The sequence below is a fragment of the Bombyx mandarina genome, chromosome 10 (assembly GCF_030267445.1).
Source record: "Bombyx mandarina strain Sakado chromosome 10, ASM3026744v2".
In the NCBI taxonomy this organism is placed as follows: Eukaryota; Metazoa; Arthropoda; class Insecta; order Lepidoptera; family Bombycidae; genus Bombyx; species Bombyx mandarina.
In genome coordinates this window covers 5,756,572-5,773,678 of record NC_143217.1, presented here as the reverse complement: position 1 = coordinate 5,773,678, position 17,107 = coordinate 5,756,572, and the positions used below count along the sequence as shown (strand labels likewise).

General features: G+C 37.6%; 1 protein-coding gene across 4 annotated transcripts in view; it reads right to left on the bottom strand.

Moving 5' to 3' along the window:
* The window catches only part of LOC114248713 (uncharacterized), a 254,874-nt gene that overhangs the window by 115,303 nt on the left and 122,464 nt on the right, over nt 1-17,107 (bottom strand). For all 4 annotated transcript variants that reach the window (XM_089730304.1, XM_089730303.1, XM_089730306.1 and 1 more), the window contains one exon: nt 8,720-8,764. The gene's annotated coding sequence lies outside the window, so the exon portion shown is untranslated. The remainder of the gene's footprint in view (nt 1-8,719; nt 8,765-17,107) is intronic.

Sequence of the window (17,107 nt, the reverse complement as noted above, 5' to 3'; positions counted from 1 at the left end):
TAGGTACTTCATGAAACAAAATATTGGCATTTCTTTGTTTCTGTAATCTATATATTAATACGTGAAGCAAAAACTTTGTATCCCTTTTTACGAAAATTGCGCGGACGGAGGTTTTTTTTTTGGTCAGGAGGAAATTGCCGGACTTCTGCCCTCCACTGGGGATAGAGAGCGGAGCATGTCAGAGTCGAACTGACTAAAACCTCCTGTCGCTCAACAACCAACGTCCAAACCTCGCATGAGACAAAACTCATGAAGAGGCAAAGGGAGGAAAGTGAAGCGTTTAGTGCGAAGCACATCTCTCCCATCACCCTCCCCATGGGAACGCCGGACCAGTGGTCGTCGGCGCCACGACCACCAGCCCTCTCGGTCGGCAGGCTATCCGAAGCCCGCCTAGATGGCGCCGGTTAGAGTGAGCTATCCTACGGAATACCCCGCTGGACCAGATGGTCGAGGATAGCCGGCCTTCCATCACCCGGATGCTCTTGCGTAAAACGCGTGCAGAGCAGCTTGCACGTCGTCTTCTTAGGCCCCCCTCGCCGGTCCCTGGCCCCCGCTCGACGGCGGCGGGATTGTGCGTCTCTCACGCGCCCCGCCACCTCCTTCTGCGAGATGGTGCACTCGCAGAAGTCGAGCATCGCCTTCCACGACTCGTTGTCGTCGAGCATCGATGCTACAACACTGGGCAACGACAAGTCGTATCCTATTTTCGTGACGAGGCGCCACCCCTCCCATGCGGGGCAGGCAACGAGCGTGTGCTCCGCCATGTCCAAGTCGCAACCACAATGGTGGCACTCTGCCGTCGGCTCGGCTCCGATCCGGTGCAGGAACTTACCGAAGCAACCATGCCCAGTGAGCACATGCGTGAGCCGGAAAGTGAGGCGTCCTCTGTCACGATTCACCCAATCCACAAGGACCGGGCGAATTTTTAAAATAATGCATAAAATATACATTAAATCAATAAAGAAAACATTACACACACTACATACCATGTATTTGACGCACACACGCATGCATACTATTTATTGTCAAACTTTTGTTCTTGATGTCTGTTGTCAAATTGAGATTCATTATTGTTTGTCTTTGTTAATATTTTTTATAGTGTAGTCTTGGCGGAATTTGTGAAAGTATAAAATACAATCATAATATAAACAAAATTTCAATTAATTATAGTCGAATTTCGACTACTGCGGGACCTCTAGTATATTTTATTCTGTGATCGATCAGTACACGTTTGATATATGTACGTAGATATATTGAATATAGTTTAAATGTATTCATTTTATTAAAAAATAAAGACCACTCGACAATATTTAATTATTATTTGAGTACTTGCACGTCAATGTCACTTATTTACTATAAAGAAACACACTAATGTTATAGGTAAAACAAAACTGTAATTAAAACCAATACATAGTTTTTATTTCATCATACTTAATTACAGTCTAGATTGTATCTACGAAAGCTTTCTACTTTCATTCTGAAAGTAAAATACGATGTTATTATACTTTGTTCATTTTTCTAATTAAATCTTGATAATGAATGCTAGGTAATATCTGAGGTCTCTTGTATTTGTTTTAAGAGCTAGCTGTCTAACTATTCTGATTATAAATGCGGTACAAGCTATTCTAAATCGATAAGTTTGTCTGGCTATTTTGAAGTCGTCGTGGCATAAAAGATAAAACGTCCGGTGCATTCGTGTCGAGCGATGCAATGGTACCAACTTTCCTAATGAAATACACACTTAACAAATGTTCACGATTGAAGGAATAACATCGTGTAATAAAAATAAAACTCGCAAAATTGATAATTTGTGTAATCACTGGTGGTAGAGCCTCTTGTGAATCCGCACGGGTAGGTACCACCATCCTGCCTATTTCTTCCGTGAAGCAGTAATGTGTTTCGGTTGGAAGGGTGGGGCAGCCGTTGTAACTATACTGAGACCTTAGAACTCATATCTCAAGGTGGGTGGCGGCATTTACGTTTATGGGCTCCGGTAACCACTTAACACCATGCAATAAAAGAAAATAAAAAAAATGGAAATTATACGCAATAATTATATTAAAAAATACACAAGTCACTGTGGGTTAAAGGAAAATATGTCTGGTGTGCTCCAATCAAGAAATGCGACTATGACGGTGTTCAAGTCACATAGGTCGGTACCAATTTTCCAAAACAATACGTAATCAGCAGTAACTGATGTGAATACGTTATGTTATTTTTTTTTTTAGAGTTGAAGTCATTCGTGAGTACGCTTTAGTTAGGTATGTTTTTAGCTTTTTAGAAAATTTTGTAGCCTCCTCCTGGCTTTGAACACTGATAAATTCACATCGCTTTTTATTAATACGTCGGACGTCTTGTCTGCGATGGCTTAAAATGAAACCAAGCTTAGAATTCCATCGATCTCTGAAATGAATGTTGGCTATCATGACGTAATAAAAAAATGTATACATAAAGAATAATTAAAATACTGTACCAATAAAACACCATATGATCGAGTCAAGCAGTGCCGGCAACGTAAAATAATGAATGCGGACAACAGGACTTCTTGGGATTATGACATACATAAATAATAAAATTTTACATAGAAACTATTACCCATTACGAGACGTATTCACGTACAACAAACGGCTGTGTCCATAACACAGCCAGTAGCCACACGCACATTAGAAAGCAAGCATTAGCTATGTCATTGCGTTTCACCCGGTCACCGTCCTCGTCGAATCCGTCGCTTGCGACGACGGGCTCGACGAGCGAATTAACCCATAGACACAGCCCACTGAGTTTCTCGCCGGTTCTTCTCAGTGGGCCGCGGTTCCGATCCGGTGGTAGATTCTGCGATGCACTGCTCTTGCAAGGGCCAATGTCAGCAACAGATTTGAGCCTCGTGAGCTCACCTACACGTCAAGGAGAAGGAACATAGGCAGGGGAAAAAAAGCGCTTCACTTAAACATAATTGGTAAATCTTCACTATTTGAATGGGTCCGTATCCGTCCGTATTAAAGGAAGTATGTAGGCAGGGCGCGCGGCCCGATAACGTTATCTATGTAGGTTAACGACCTATCGGCTTGTATTGGAAGAATCGCTGCAATCACATTGGTATCGCTGCTCGTCCTACATCTTGTCTTCGGACACGTGATTATATATATATGCTTGATGTATAATGTGATTCGATTCGGAGAATGCGATTTGATTTCGAGAATTTTCATAACTTGACAACAGAACTAAACGTTTAGACCGACACATTAAATAGATCTGTAGATAGATAGATAATTTTACTGGTCGTAGGACCTCTTGTGAGTCCGCACGGGTAGGTACCACCACCCAACCTATTTCTGCCGTGAAGCATAGTAATGCGTTTCGGTTTGAAGGGTGGGGCAGCCGTTGTAACTATACTTGAGACCTTAGAACTTATATCTCAAGGTGGGTGGCGCATTTACATCGTAGATGTCTATGGGCTCCAGTAACCACTTAACACCAGGTGGGCTGTGAGCTCGTCCACTCATCTAAGCAATAAAAAAAAAGATCAATTAGCTTAAAAAAAGCATGCTAGAGAAATGGTGGCAAAAGATAAATATGATACGTTGAAACCAGATACAGTTTGTAATGTTGAATTTAACAGATCACGGACTAACTTACGCCTCTGGTGCGGTAAAATATGTGTAGTATTTAAATATAATCTAGCTGTGAAACTCCAAAGTTCAGACAAATTTTCCGCGAAAAGTGTAACTATGAGAGTTCGATTGAAAACGTTCTGCTGTAAATTTTTATGTGAAACAGATTTTAATATTGATATTGAATCTCGAAGCTCTAAGTATTATTACTTATATTAACCAAAGAGGCCCTTTATACGATATTCTGTACTGATCCTAAGCATATTATGCTCAATATAATAAATACTAAGTATTTGATTTATTACCATAATAATAACTGGAATATCAGTCGTTACATCAATGTCGAATTCTGAATCATGTCGAATTCTCCAAAAAGTACAACATATCAGACATTGGTTTGTTATTTTCGAAACATAATATTTTAAACAAAAACAATAATTACATTGAAACATGCTATTCAAAGCCATTATTAGCAGGGTGATTTAACACTAAATAACAAATGATGGCATGAGAAATCAATTTGTGACGTGTTTTAACACGTGAATTGCACTTTGAACCGATCAGCTCAGCAAAGGAAAAAAACATTTAACATCTTACAAGAGTTTATAGTGCTTTGAATGTTTAATATCATTAATCGTAAGGTTTAATATCATTTGGGATCACGAAAACAATAAGACGTTTGAAACTTCAACTATTATAGCCGATGAAACGAACAAAACCTACGAATATCACAAGGCGCAGAACAAAACCGCAAATATCTATGAGATACAGTAAAATTGTATTCAACGCACAAAATGGGTTTATTTATAGGTATTTGTGTTTTATTTCGGCCTTTAGGCATATTTACCACCGCAAAACCGATACGATCAACAAAGTTTTTTCATTGAAGTAAACTTTTGCAAAAGCTTTTAAATAGTCCACAAAATATGACACAATACTGAGGAAAATCGGAAAGAAGTCCTTTTGAAAGTTATCCAACATTTCGACACAATTTACAGGATATATAATAATATTATTATAATGTGACTATGATGGGAATATCATATTATCTACTTTACTTATTTTGGCCCAAAGATTTTGTCAGTCGTGTTGTAACCAATTGAATATTTAGAATTATATAGAAGTCAAGTTTTACTGATGGTAGGAGGTCTTGTGAACCCGCATGGGTTGGTACCATACCACCTTGCCTATTCGTTCCGCGAAGCAGTAATGCATTCCGAATTGAAGCGTGGGGCAGCTGTTGTATTATGTAATTGAGATTTAGAATGAATGTCTTAAGGTGGGTGGGGCATTAAATTTGTTAATATCAATAGGCTCCGGTAGCCACTTAGCACCAGGTGGGCCGTGAGCTCGATCACCCATATAAGCAATATTTAAAAACAAAAACTTAAAGCGCGTATCAATTCACGAGTAGAAATATTTCATTAATATATGCGATATCATTTCAACCACGCCACAAATCATAACAAATCAAATGTATTTATTTATTTCGTATATCTCAAGGTGACGACGAACTTAACGTTTTATCGCGACATTTTCTTATCAGTTCGCTGTTATTATGTCATCATTACATATCTTATTTATTATGTTATTGTAAATGGGTTTTTATTAATTGCACACGAACAGATAACAGTTATTCGGACGGTCCTTGCGTTAGTGATGACCGAACGTCGTATATTTGAATGAGTCGATGTTTTAGAATCGATTACTGATTCGCGGAATCCGAATGAAAGTCTAACGATCGATTAGGCGATTGGTGCTTGGTGGACTATAATTTAATGGGCACAGCTATGGACGCTAAAATCGATAGTCTAGTACGTTTCCTATTGATTACGCAATTTCAAGCACCGGTCACCGTTCTCGCCGAACCCGTCGCCGCGTCGCTTGCGATGAAGGGCTCGACGAGTGAATTAACCCATAGACACAGCCCATTGCGTTTCTCGCCGGATCTTCTCAGTGGGTGGCGTTTTTGATCCGGTGGTAGATTCCTGCGAAGAACTGCTCTTGTTAGGGCCAGTGTTAGCAACACTCCCGGTTTGAGCCCCGTGAGCTCACCTACACGTCAAGGAGATGCTGAAATAGTCTCTCTATCAATTTAAATCGACGTAACATTTCTTCTTCGTTATCATATATCGTGTGACCGACTCGATGGTACAGTAGTTAGCGCTTCTGATGCTGGGTGCTGTCCAAATCAGGCAATTCGTGTGATGAACGAGTTTGTTTGTTTTCTGGGTGTTTAATACCTATAGATTTATATATTTGAACGTAATTTAGTTGGTATACGGTTTCTGGTTCCCATGGTACAGGGAATATTAGACCGTGACCGTGTGTCTTGTTCCCTATAATCTTCTTCTTAAAATTTATAAATATGAATTGCTGTTCGTTAGTCTCGCTAAAACTCAAAAAGGGATGGACCGATTTGGCTAATTTTGGTCTTAAATTATTTGTGTTAGTCCAGAGGTTTAAAAGGTAGATAAATATGAAAATGCCCGGAATTAAATAAAAATAACAATTTTGTTTTTCCTTTGATGTGTGCCTTCAGACGGATTTCTTTTGTTTGTCGTGTATTTATATTATCGATTGAGGCACTACGAAGTCTGCCGGTTCAGCTAGTAATTATTATTATTGTTTCGTTTTAAATCCATTCTACTTTATCTGTGCGCTCAAATTGAATGACCGTGGTTAACAATTAACGTAAGGGGACCGACCATGGAGACTAATTAAAATCAGGGTCATAAATTTTTTGAAATGGGTTCAACGACCTCAGGTTATGAACGTGCACTAGAAAAATACGTTTGTACAAAAAAACAAAAATATGCTTAACGTGTTTTATCAAAAATTCCAAAAGATAATCTGGTCGTGTAACTTTTACTTCGTAATTTGGGTCCTTATAATGGGTTTTACACACGCGAATGGTTATTTATAAACGTTTTATAAATGCTTTGTATTTCTTTTGCAATTCTATGAATAGTTGTTATTGTGTTTAATTGTTATTGCTGATTCGAAATTTAAAAAAATTATAGCCGATTAGTCTTGAAGAGGATCGAGCTTGTCTTCAAGAGAGTATCGAAACAAAGCTTCATCTTTAAAAGTCTGTCGGGTTTGAACTGTTGAGGAAAATTATTATTATCTACTGGTGGTAGGACCTCTTGTGAGTCCGCACGAGTAGGTATCACCACCACCCTGCTTATTTCTGCCGTGAAGCAGTAATGAGTTTCGGTTTGAAGGGTGGGGTAGCCGTTGTAACTATACTGAGAACTTAGAACTTATATCTCAAGGTGGGTGGCGCATTTACGTTGTAGATGTCTATAGGCTCCAGTAACCAATTAACACCAGGTGGGCTGTGAGCTCGTCGAGCTGTGAGAGGGTCGAAATCGCGACCCACTGAGAAAATCCGGCGAGAATTAAATGTCTCAGTTTTATTATATACCTACACAAACGTCTGCTCTAACCTTCAAACCGAAACACATTACTGTTTTATTGCAGAAATAGGAAGGGTAGTGGTACCTACCCGTGTCTAACAGTAATTGCTAATATCTGACTCTGCGTTTGTGAAAGGCTGATGGGCTGATGCTTTCAACACAAATGTTAAGCTGTGGGCTTTTAACTTACATTATGGCGTATTAACAACGCCTCCGCGTCGCTGTATATTTTATATCGGGCTTAATATTTCAATAAAGAAAATAATGGATTGTGGGTAATTTATATCGATAATATAAGACGTAAAGTAAATTTGCTAGGGAACCAAAAAATATCCGCCCACGATGTATTTATTGTGTACATTATGTTGATTGATTGTTAGAAACTCGTTATGTTATTTGCGATTGAATAAAATTATACAAAAATATTGTATATAATTTACTTCTGTTTTGTCTCGATAAATAGCGAGTAGTCTATCGTCCAACGCGAATTAATTTCGAATAGAAATAGGCAGAATGGTGCCTATCCCTCTGAACGTAGATTACGCCCAGAGATTAGTAAAAATAAATTTTCATACGGAACTACAATACGTTTTAAACACACATACAGGATGTACCCACGGAACGAATTTGGAAGCTGAAATTGTGATAATGTATTGAGCTTGAATAGCATAATTCAAGCAAGGTTAGGGCATACCCCAAAACCATTGGTTTTATTTTTTATTTTTTGTTTATTGCCTTTGTAGGCAGACGAGCATACGGCCCACCTGATGGTGAGTGGTTACCGTCGCCCATGGACTTCAGCAATGCCAAGGGCAGAGCCAAGCCGCTGCCTACCGCTTAATACTCTCCACAAGCCTCGTTTGAAGAAGGACATGTCATAGCGCTCGGGAAACACCGTGGAGGGGAGCTCATTCCATAGCCGGATGGTACGTGGCAAAAAATACCTTTGGAAACGCACTGTGGATGACCGCAGTGGCTCCAGGTAGTATGGATGAACTCTACTCCGGTGGCGGTGGTGTCCGGTATTTGATATCAAAGATACACATTATTAATCGAAAACAGAAAATTATTTGAAAAGAATTTTTTTTTGAAATGGAAAGAACGTAAATAAAAACAATTGGAAAGAACGTAAAAAAAAGTGTTCTCCGCCATTTTAAAAAAAAAACCCTTTTACTCTTCATACAATTTTTCGAGGAAAAAAATTTTTGTATCTTCCAACTAGATTAATTTATTGTTTAATTATGTAAATTCAGGATATATAGATGGTGATTTTCGTACGTTGTGTGTCGTTTTGAAACACCGTGTGGGTTGTGCGTATTCAATCTAGATTAGCTTGATAGGTTTTGTTTATAGCATACCCAATTTTCTAAAAAATACACAAGAAAAGACAATTTTTAATTGATCGATACTATTTCCTACATTCAGCAAATAAAATATCTTTGACATATTACTTTCTCTGTAGAAAGTGAAGGATGCAGTGAGCCCGTAAGAATAATAGAAATCTCAATATTGCAGTCAAGATCTTGTTCAGTTTTACGTCTGTTATTGCAATACAATTGAGATTTCTATGTCATGTCCGAGATAGCTAAAATAGCATGAGTTGGAGAGTCTGTGTATATAATATAAATGATATCAGCAAAGTAACTAACAATATAAAAAAAACACGCTCTAACATTCAACACTTACCACTGGAGGCGTTTTCAGAGGCGAACAGCGGGGCAGCGTTGTAATCTGTAAACAAATAAATTAACATTAAAAATTAATTAAATAAATTAAACAAAATTAAATTCTTATAACGAAAATAAAGGTAAGAATCTCGTCGAGGAAGCTCAATATTGTAAGGGCAGCAATAAATAAAGTTTTTCCGCCAAATAAACATTTGCGTCACAGTGAAACAGTATAACGGTAATATAACTGAAATTCGCCCTTGAAATAAACGCTGCTAGTGCTCTGTGACCGCTGGACGCCGCGTCTCGAATCCATTTGACCGGACACGTCTGTGACTATATTTCATACGTATTGACACACACACGTACACAAGCATTTATTTGTGAATATTAGAAAAGTATTTTATTGGTCGGCTTAAAATTCGTAGCGTCATTTCAGTTTAAATGGCCTATAATGGTTTCTATTGACGACCATTCTTCTTTCTAGTCAATTACAGCGAGCCACGCAATTTTATTTATATTTTATTTAGTGATTAAAATGCAGTAAGTGCGTTCGAGTCGGATCAACTTTCTTAAGTATACTAACTACTAAAAGGATGATTATCATTTTACACTGTTGTATGTGGAATGTTGTGCAAGCTTTGTACTGAATGTGTGGCACGCACGTGTCGAGACGTGACGGTCTCGAAATGACATCGAGGTCCATCACAAACCGTGTCAATGGCGTATTAGTGCGCGTGCTGTGCATTGTCGAAAGTCTGAGATAAGTAGTTGAGTTACTGTTTAAATTCTGCGCTGTGCTTTATTAACTTTGTTTTCTTTTTATTAGTTTTTGTTCGTTTGAAATGTTGATTTATTAAGACGACTAAACAGGAACAAAAAATCGTAATGAGAAATCTTAATACTTAAATAAGCCAAGGTTTTAAGACTTAAGCGCGACTAACAAAAATTAGTGCCTGGGTTATTTTATATTGAACAACTTTAGTTCACAGATGACTTATTATATCCACTCCATACAATACATGTGTCGTAATTGTATTGTTAATTCAATCAGAGAATAAGAAATGTTGGTACTAAAGACGGCGAATCAGAATACAGAAGGGTTTGTTGGTTGGCATATAGACAACTTGATGCTGTTTGATCTTGGACATCAGTAATCCGTTGGGCCACAATCGAGCCTTTGTCTACCGTGAATCGAAAAGCAATAAGAAAACACAAATCATGGAATTATTGGAAGTAGCCACTTATAAATTCGAAGAAAGACAATACAAGGAAACGTGATTAATATTCAAAACCATTCAAACAGGCTCAGTCGAAGGCGCTCGGGTTAATGAATTCTGGAAAATGTCTATGCAATTTCTATTTCTGTATTATTGGATATCGATGTTTTCTACGTTTAGTTGCTTTTTTAATTCAAATTGCAAAATAAATAAAAAGTAGGTCAAATGACTTTGTCATTTATTTCTTTTGTATTAGGCAACTTTTTCATTAAAAAAAACCTTTGCTGTTAAGAAAAAGTACTAAGCCCACACATTTTATTTACCGCATTTTTTAATTAAATTTAGATCAGTGCCAGTTCCAGTGTTATTAATATTTCTTTAGTCGTTACGAATATCACAATAGACGATGTTAATTTGAAGGAAAGTTTTGCTTGCCTTCTTGATGCTATAGAACATCATCATCATCATTATCCTGCCCTTCTCCCAGTCACCTGGGGTCGGCGCAACATGTTTTCTCCTTCCATACTCTTCTATCATATACCATTTCTTCGCTCACTCCCCTCCTACCCATATCGTCTTTCACACAATCCATCCATTTCTTCTTAGGTCTACCTCTTCCTCTATGCTATAGAACATTAAACATTAATGCAAAAGAAGAAATATCATTTTCGAATAGCAATTTATTTGAGTAGAAATTTGATTCGAATCATCATAGTCAATGAGGTGATACCGGTAGTGACGAGCGAAGCGGGAAGCGATCCGAAGGCCACGGGGTAAACGACACTCGCTTACGCAACGCCTGCTAATGCTGTGATTGTTACCAATTAACAATGACCTCTGTCACCTTCGGTATGTTCTGCGAGCGGCCTTATTTGCCGTAGTTCTAACGTAATGGCCACTATCGGCCGCCAAGTACACGACTCAATTAACGCAAACACAAATTCTATCACTATTTTAACTTGCGAGTCAAACCGCTGACTTGACGCAAAGCTATCTAACGCATACCTATTGCTCTTTTAGTTTCGTAGCGATTTTAGGCATTATTAATACTAACTACATTAGCTAAATTATTTGATAATCTATTTTAAAATTTATTTTCCATTCGACATCTTGTGATCACGAATTTACGAGACAAGTTAATCGTATTTGACATACGCGTCTATTAAAAAAAATCCAGATTTAGTACAAAAGCTACCTTTGTACTCATCATTTTGGCACAATGCCGCGTAGCAGTTCAGAGAACAGTTACAACACCCACAGACGCAGCCCACCGAGTTTTTCGATCCGGTGATAGATTCTGCGAAGCACTGCTCTTACTAGGGCTGGTGTTAGCAAATTCTATCAGGTTGAGCCCGTGAGATCGCCCACCCGTCCGGGCGTAGCTGGAATAGCCCTAGACTACAGCAATAGGTAAGGAAAAATTTCTAAAAACTATATATCACTAGATATCCGTGAACGAATGCAGATTCCGTCGTCAAGTTCCACATTGGCCGTAGTCTGTGTGGTTGTGGGGATAGCCGAGGTTACATGGCTCCGTACACTTGCAGCTACTGCTAAGATTTATGGATATGCGTCGATACGGCTGGGCGTATGTGTGTACATATTCAGTATACTGTGTATGTATTTAGATCACCGCTTCCCTCGTTGTTATTCATTCCATCACCTTTTTTCAAGCCGCCAATTGTTATTAACGTGTTTTAACGAAAGAATTACATCACTTATTTCGCGTACGAACGAAGCGTAAACAAATAAATAAATTTAACATTTCTCGAACTCGCATTTCCGAATCTTTAATGCACTTCTCGGTATTCAACACTCGTAAAATCCATTGGTTTTCAGTTTGATGATTAAATAAGATCTGTGGCCTCATTATGTGCTCTATGTCCAGTAATTGTGCACTAATATGTAATTACTTGGATGGACTCTGTCACGAAATATACAGGAGGATAATACTCGTATATGACAGAGTAATTGACATTATTTCGGTTTTTACATTCAACTTTTTCACTGAATTTATTCCAGTCACGAACGAACAAATGTTTGTATAAGCTTCACACAAACAAAATCCGTGTTTATACAATGAAGCAATAATATGTTTGTTAATGTTCTAACACTGTGCTGCGCTCGTGTGAGTTACGCGTGTAAATACTTAGTGTTGTGCACAGAAAAATAGCCTTGAATCATAGTTTTTTGGGAACAAAGTTTTTCAAATTTCGGCGCCTCGTTTGTAAGCTAAATTGCATCTGAGGCGTTCATTTATAAGTACTGAATATTTGAGGTTGGTTGGAGGAGGAGGTGAATATGTTAAGTCAATCGAAGATTTTCGTATAAATTTCGCCGTAAATCGGTCCAGCTGTTCACACACCGGCTTTTATAGATACAGATAACAAATTTTAATAACCATACGAAATCGATTAATATACTAAATTTCATCTTCGAGCTTATCTCGATAACCAAGAAGGGACTGACTTAATAGTGAAGTACCCTGATCTCCTTCCTCGTCTCGTCTCGTCTAATTCGTAATAACCAAGTAACCTTATTCGTATAGTGACTAAATCACATAATTTAGAATAAAATCAAAATAATACAGACTAGCTACTGGCTGTTGGATGTTAATATCGACTTTTTTATATCGATTTAAAAAATTACCTTTTTGTTAACAAACAAAAAAAAATACATCACAACAGACATCATAAAATAATGCAACGATTACCGTGATTGTTATACGCGTTTTTTTGTATACGTAAAATTTGACTGAATGTCGTTTCGGACGGTCGAGTAAAATTATTTTCAACAAGGTGACTCCTAAAAGACTTTGTTTAAAATGTATACGGATAAAAAATGCCACGTTACGAAATGTTTCTAGACGAATGTTTACGTGTATTGGTTCTTCATATCTCAAGAGAATATTTTATGATTGAATTACGCTGTTTGTTTGTAGGCGCATTGTGAGATCTTTTTTTTTAAGTTGATGTACTCCATGCAACATGCGTTATACTTCTCTCGGGGTCTGTCAAGGTATAAAATTTGCTTGTCTTATATTGCTGTAGCTAACGGTCAACCGAATATCGCGTGATTACTGTAGCCTATAGACACCAGAACCTACCAGATCTATCTATCAGTAAGTAGATGCCATCTACTTTAAAACCCTACTTTCGAGTTTCAATAGTATTGCAATTTGTATGCGTCACTCTTCAAATCTTCTAAACTGTTTCTCAGCGGAAACTGGTAACATCTACCCAGAGTTCATAAATTTTACACTATCAAGAAAAATTAAAGAAACATAAAAGAAAAAAAATACAATTATTATCCAAAAAAGTGTTAAAAATTAATATGCTCTGTGATATTTTTTACCGAAAATAACTGATTGTTATTAGTAAATGATAATGATTATAATAATCCGAATACATCAAAATGTTCTCAGGGATCGCACTATGGACAAGCGCTGTTGTAAGGGTTACATACACGAAATCTGATGGCTGATGCGTTGGAAAAATTCAGACATAATAAAGTATGCGTATTGAATACACCTGATATATTCAATATGGTGTACCAAAATTATCAATGGATCCGCATTCATTCAGACATTCACATGTCATCAGATTTATCTATATCTATACTAATATAAAAATCTACAGTAGTTTTTACTGGATTGACTTGAAAATTGGTATCCATGTAAAAATACATGTATTTAATGGATAGGCTAATATTTATATGAGTGTTTGACTCCTGGACAATAAATAATAATGTTAATTTTAAATGACCAGCGAATCGGGCGAGTTCGGCTAGTCGTTAATAAAATAGTACTTCCAAAAACCGCTCCCGATAGACTTAGAATCTTGACCTGTGTAACGCCAACCCCCTTTTATTGACAGACATCCAGCTGTCATTGGGTGTACCGAAAGCTTGTATGGCACTACAAGATTGACAAATAGAGACAAAAAGACAAAATTTCCATGTAGGCAGTGACAACTTGTTTATTCCGGACGACGTAAGGACATTGCCAGTAATTTACGCGAGAAATAAAATTTTATTACCTCTTTAGACAAAGGATCCTTAACACAAGGATATTCTTGCTGATGGTATTTCTGTTTTTATTGGTGTTTGTGTTTATGGCGAGAAAATAGTAAATTGTTCATTGCAATTTGTTTTTCAAGAAACGAAAGAATTTATAGGTAACTTAACAATTATTAAAATGTTTATATTAAATTTAATATGATTGTAATAAAAAATCGATGATAAAAATGTTTAAAATATAATATATATTAAAAATCGATAATAAAAATGTTTTAAATATACTATACTTAGCTTATCAAAAAAATATACTTTTTTGTTCTAGCAGTAAAACAAGTTCTCCGCGCATTTGGCACCGTCCTACCTAATTTCGCAATGAAGTGTTCTAGTTTGAGGGGATATTAATTAGGCTATTCTAACATAATAGAGACTGCGGCATTAAATACGGATGTGCCGTGGTATTCAACGTGCATCGTTAACCGATCAGCGCCATTTAGCCTTTTTCACGATATTATATATTCTAAAATAATAAATCTATTTGAAAATCAATATAAGCGTTCCTAAATCATTCCCTCAGAATGCGATGAAACTTGATACAGTTGTTGGCACTCCAGAGAGGTATATATACTTAGAGCAGCGTTTTAGTGTCGCCTTTATTGCTATCATTATATTATTTTCAACGTCTCGAATACAATACAGTTTTCGTGGTCATCGACAACTGACAATGACTCAAGTGACTAATTAGTAGTTTTTCATGTCTTTTCATGTCTATTCGTGACTCATACTTGCGAAAACCGAAGAGAATACTACTCTAGAGAAGGTTTCTGTTACAATTCCGTCAGCGTGCAAAAGGTTGCGAGCAAATAGTTTCAAACAATCAAATTTTCAAACAATAAGTGATAGCTACAGCTTACTGGTGGTAGGACCTCATGAGCACGGGTAGGTACTACCGCCCTGCCTATTTCTGCCGTGAAGCAGTAATGCGTTTCGGTTTGAAGGGTGGTGCAGCCGTTGTAACTATACTATACTGAGACCTTAGAACTTATCTCAAGGTGGGTGGCGCATTTACGTTGTAGCTATCTATGGGCTCCAGTAACCACTTAACACCAGGTGGGCTGTGAGCTCGTCCACATACCTAAGCAATAAAAAAAACATTATCGGACTTCTATACATAACTAGTTTACATAAATCTACCAGCCCTAAACAATTCACATATTGCCTAATCTCTTTGAAACCTAATAATGAGATTCAATACGCTTACTGAAACTCATAAATCCTGACCTACGGCACTCGATTGCACATTCGTGCCCGAGTGACCCTCCCAGACTGATACACATCTGCATTTTGTGCAAGTGCATCGCACATAATGTGCATACAAAGCACACGCATCGCGCGCTCCCTTATATACTCCTTCCCTTATGTAACGCTAGGGCTGCAACCTACCGCATTAACGTTTAGTTTAACTCTTTATTTACTTGGTCATGCTTAAGATGGGCGATAAGTGTGTTAATATAGCTGTGGTGGGAAGTATTCAGGCCGCTTCGGTACCAAATTATAATGGGAATTATTCAATGGTTCAAAATTTTGAAAAGTCTGTGATATAATACAATTGAGACTTCGATCTTACAGCATTCTGCTCCTCCTGCCTCAGGGTTGGCAGCGGTTTCTACGTCGGGTTGGCGGTTAGCTTGTTCATCGATTTATTCTCAAATCAATGAATATACTACCAAAAAAAACAAAATAATCACAATCCTCGAAAATTCATCATGTAATTGTCTGTCATTAGTACTAATCACATTCGAAGGATTAATAACAAATAAGTGGCTTTACGTCTCCAAATTGTTGACCTTTCAGAGTTCACTGACTCACAATCAATACGAGAATGACTTTGGAAATCAATAGTTCAGTGAACAGGAGCAGACTAGATACCTTCCGATTCAGTTAGCAAATTTACGTACCGTGTCTAATGCAATTTGAAGCGCCCTTGGGGCCTAGATCTCGACAGCCCTGCGTCAACATAGACGAAAGCGGGGAAAGCGGCGCGGGGAAAGGGGCATTAAAACCTGACCACGCATAACAGTCGAGTACTGCGTTTTGTCGGCCTATATTTAGCATTGCATTTCGCCGTACACCATGTTAACTGAAAGAGATCGGTTAGTACATTTTTAGCTTTCGCATGCAGAGTTTTGGAATGCGGATCAATTATTACGAAAGCAATAAAGTTTAAGCATACGTTTGATGCAGGATACAGTTTTGACGAGATGTGTGAAATTTACTTTATGCGGTGGTATCGCGTTTGACGCAGTTAAGGCCGCCATTTTGATTATTTTCGGCGGGAAACAGTAATTCCAGATTGTAAGGAACGAGAGAAATGTAATTATTCATATTTCAAGCTCATATCTCATAATAGGCGGCGTTATCCACAGTCTTGTTCACAATGTGAGTTTCATCAGACATGAGTAAATGATATTGACAACTAACGAATCTATTCAAAATTAATTCATGTTGCAACCATCAATAAGTATTAAAGATACTATCAGTGTAAGTAGCTGTACCCTGCCCCTACTGTAATACGACCGGTTTGAAATATAATACGATAACTATCATACGTTACTCATAATAAATACAGGCTAGTGCACGCGACCATGGCACGACGAAAACATGGCTGCAACCTTTACGGAAAAGGAGAATAATTAAAAATATTGCCAAAGGGAAGTTTTTGATTGCACATCATTGATTTTAACTTTTGCGTGTAACTATAACTTTGCTTGATTTTTATATATTTACAAAGCGGTATAACTACGCCTACGCAAAATCGATACCATGCTTAATTGCTTATCCCTATTTCACTTAAACAGCTGTGAGTTCCAAATTTGAATTCGATTAAAATTTAAAATTACATCACCCTCTATGTCGGCTGTAGTGGCATCTGTGAATGGATAAAAGAACTGAAATGAATTTAGCCTATATTTTTTATTTATCGAATAAGACTTAATAAGCAACTCGCTCGGTAGCAGATTTAGGCCAGAAAACTTTAATGATGATGTCAATTTGTAGTTAGAATTGTACCTTTGCAAATGTGAACAATTGATTAACAATCAACTGTTACGTATAAGAATGTACATACATACGATGGATGGTTGTGAGCCGTACTGCGTATAGTGGGATTAATA